Source organism: Oncorhynchus nerka, linkage group LG20, assembly GCF_034236695.1.
Source record: "Oncorhynchus nerka isolate Pitt River linkage group LG20, Oner_Uvic_2.0, whole genome shotgun sequence".
NCBI lineage: Eukaryota > Metazoa > Chordata > Actinopteri > Salmoniformes > Salmonidae > Oncorhynchus > Oncorhynchus nerka.
This window is the reverse complement of record NC_088415.1, coordinates 49,210,526-49,214,390: the sequence shown is the minus strand read 5'-3', so window position 1 is coordinate 49,214,390 and position 3,865 is coordinate 49,210,526. Positions and strand designations below refer to the sequence as shown.

General features: G+C 45.2%; 1 long non-coding RNA gene across 1 annotated transcript; it reads right to left on the bottom strand.

The window, feature by feature from the left end:
- Positions 1 to 1,136: 1,136 nt before the first annotated feature.
- On the bottom strand, positions 1,137 to 2,670 carry LOC135562702 (uncharacterized). The gene is made up of 3 exons (XR_010460057.1): positions 2,614 to 2,670; positions 1,449 to 1,633; positions 1,137 to 1,328 (listed from the first exon to the last, which is right to left on the bottom strand). It is a non-coding gene; the product is annotated as an uncharacterized LOC135562702 (long non-coding RNA).
- Between the last annotated feature and the right edge of the window lie 1,195 nt (positions 2,671 to 3,865).

Genomic DNA, 3,865 nt, shown 5'->3' with positions numbered 1-3,865 from the left:
TGTCAGCAAAAACACTACAGTTTGAAAAAAAAATACATATTTTAAACTTCAGTAAATACTACAATATTAAATTTTTATATACCCTGCCCATTTCCCTCCCCCAAATCCTAATTTGTGCCAGACGTAAGTGAGAAACCGACATGCCAAGTATACACCATATATTATGTTCCCTTACAGATACGTCCTCTTTTCCAGAAACCCTAAAAGAACCAAGCAAGTGCACCTATGGACAGATGACCCCAACAGCTAAGTTCCTTGGGGTCACATTTCAATAAAACACATCCTAGAGTGCCCACATACAGTGCCTGGAGAAGGAGGGAAGGAAGCGACTGAACTACCTGAGGCTACTCTGCAGAAGAAAAGAAGGAACCACCCCCGGAACAGCATCAGAGTGTACCAGAGATACATTCAGCCGCTACACAAGTCTGGTGTAAGGTGGGGAGGTCTCATGTCAGGAAACGTCAGACCATTCAAAGCCTTGTCATCAAGTTAGTCTTCCCACACACACACTACGTACATGAACTTTCAGGACTGACAAGAGGAGAGGATGGCTGTTCTGGGGCGCATGTTTACCCTCAGATCAGTGAACAATCCCTCTCTGAAACCTCTCTTGATTCGGGAGGACTCGCCCAGGTTTTTTGCAACACCCCTGTGCTTCTTAGATATTGAGCACATTTATCACTTTTAAACCACTTTAAAAACCATGCTTGTGTCCACTTTTAGGCACTGCAATAAAAGCTAACATTTTAACAACCTAAATGCCAGTTTTACTGCACTTTAAATCCATTAATGTTTGGTTTAATCAAATCAACAACAGAAAAAGAGAACCCCCCCCCCTTGTACCTTGCCAAACCTGACCTTCACCAGACCAATACACGGAGACGGGGATAGAAGAGGGCATGAAACCCTAAGGTGTCCCTACCAGTCCCAAAGTTTGTCGTCGGCACTACAGGTTATAGAACAGAGCAGAAGCGCTGACCTCTCCGTGCAGAACCCAGTCCTACCTACCCACTTGTCCTACCTACCTACCCTCAGACCCCTTGACTTATTCTAAAATGGATTAAATATTTTTTTCCCTCCTCAATCTCCACACAATACCCCATATTAACAAAGCAAAAACAGGTAGACATTTTTTTGAAATGTATTCATGAATAAAAAACTTCAATATCACATTTACATAACCAATCGATCATATGTATTTCAAGCCATTTTTACATCAGCCTATGTCACAAAGTGCTGCACAGAAACCCAGCCTAAAACCCCAAACAACAAGCAATGCGGGTGTAGGAGCACGGTGGCTAGGAACAACACCCTAGAAAGGACGGAACCTAGGAAGAAAACGAGAAACACAAGTATTCAGACCCTTTACTCAGTACTTTCTTGAAGCACCCTTGGCAGCGATTACAGCCTTGAGTCTTGTTAGGTATGACGCTACAAACGGAGCACACCTGTATTTGGGTAGTTTCTCTCTCAAGCTCTGTCAAGTTGGATGGGAGCGTCGCTGCACAGAAATGTTCAGGTCTCTCCAGAGATGTTCGAACAGGTCCAGGCTCTGGCTGGGTCACTCAAGGACATTGAGACTTGTCCCAAAAAAACTCCTGCATTGTCTTGGCTGTGTCCTAGGGTTGTTTTCCTGTTGGGGAAAGGGGACATCTAGTCAATTGTACAACTGAATGCATTCAACTGTAAAGTGTCTTCCGCATTAACCAAACCTCTCTGAATCAGAGAGGTGCACAGGGCTGCCTTAATCGATATCCACGTCTTCGGCACCCGGGGAACAGTGGGTTAACTGCCTTGCCAAGGGGCAGAATGACAGATTTTCACCTTCTCAGCTCGGAATTCTAACCAGCAACCTTTCGGTTACCCGCCCAAAGCTCCTACCTGCCAGGCTACCTGCCGCCCCAATTGGAAGGTGAAAGTTTGAGATCCTGAATGCTCTGGAGCAGGATTTCATCAAGTATCTCTATACTCCATTCATCTTTCCCTCAATCCTGACCCGTCTACCAGTCCCTGCTGCTGAAAAACATCCCCACAGCGTGATGCTGTCAAATAAAACAAGGAAGGATGAGTGTGTTACACACACACACCTCTATGAAGAGGGAACGCAACACCCTGCTACAACTCAACTGCCCGTGAAGTGAAAGAGGTATGAGACTGTAGGTGCGAGTAAGGATGACAAAAGGCAGAGAATTTACCAATTACTAGGAATGTATTCCATCACATGGTAATATGGGGAAAAAGGGCTGGACGGAACCAAAGCAAAGAAAGTAAATGTCAAAGCCCCCCTCTCCCATCTACCCTGCCTACCCACTACTTACCCAATTCAGCACCACCTGGTGCGCTAACCAAAATACAGGGATGGTCCGCCCAGGTCTTACGTAGTGTGCCTAGACAGTGAATATACTACGGGTACATGTATGCCCGCGGGCCTCTTGCCTAAGCACTCCCTAGGTGCCTTCCCCTTCCCCGCTGGGACAAATGAGACAATATTATAAACTATTTCACAAATAAACTGAGAAACACAGGACATCAAATAAGCTCTATCTGACTGAGCAACAAAATCACGTAGAACATACCAAAGCTGCTCCCAGCAACAACTAACATACTTCATACCAAAACTGCCTGTCTCACTCTCAGCAACAAACAACCAACATATGATATCGCCATCAGCCTCCTCTCTCAGCAATCATCTCCCTTCTGAGCAACAGAACACTGTTTATATAGCTTCAGAAGGAGTTGGTAATTGAAGACAGCTGCGTCCTGACAAGGGGCGGGGTCAGCTCTCCAATCATCAATGGGGCTGACGAATCAGCTGCTTGGGGAGAATTTCAGGAAGCCATTTCCTGAAATACGTACATGCAATACACAAACCACAACACAGAAACTGGGGAACGTGTGTGTGTGTGTGTGTGTGTGTGTGTGTGTGTGTGTGTGTGTGTGTGTGTGAGAGAGAGAGAGAGATAAAGTAAGAGACAGACAGTCTGCTTGAATGCAGCAGACATGTATCTGATTAATGATGCCTAGTTTTACTAGGGTACGTTTGGCGGCGTGAGTGAAGGAGGCTTTGTTGCGAAATGGAAAGCAGATTCTACATTTGATTTTTGATTGGAGATGTTTAATATGAGTCTGGAAGGAGAGTTTACAGTCTAGCCAGACACCTAGGTATTTATAGTTGTCCACATATTCTAGGTCGGAACCGTCCAGGGTGGTGATGCTAGTCGGGCGGGTGGGTGCGGGCAGCGAACGGATCTTCATCTAGGTCACAACAATAGACAAACACAGTCTGCTTAAACTAATAACACATAAACAATTATATGTTTTCATGTCTTTATTGAACACACCGTGTAAACAGTCACAGTGCAGGGTGGAAAAAAATATGTGATCCCTTGGATTTAATAAGTGATTGACCCTCCTTTGGCAGTAATAACCTCAACCAAATGTTTTCTGTAGTTGCGGATCAGACCTGCCCAACGGTCAGGAGGAATTTTGGACCATTCCTCTTTACAAAACTGTTTCAAAACTGTTTCAGTTCAACAATATTCTTGGGATGTCTGGTGTGATCTGCTCTCTTGAGGTCATGCCACAGCATCTCAATCGGGTTGGGGTCAGGACTTTGACTGGGCCACTCCAGAAGGCGTATTTTCTTCTGTTGAAGCCATTCTCTTGTTGATTTGCTTCTGTGTTTTGGGTCGTTGTCCTGTTGAGCTTCAATTGGCGGACAGATAGTCTCACATTCTCCTGCAAAATGTCTTAATAAAGTTGGGAATTCATTTTTCAGTCGATGGTAGCAAGCTGTCCAGGACCTGAGGCAGCAAAGCAGCCCCAGACCATGATGCTCCCGCCACCATACTTTACAGTTGGGATG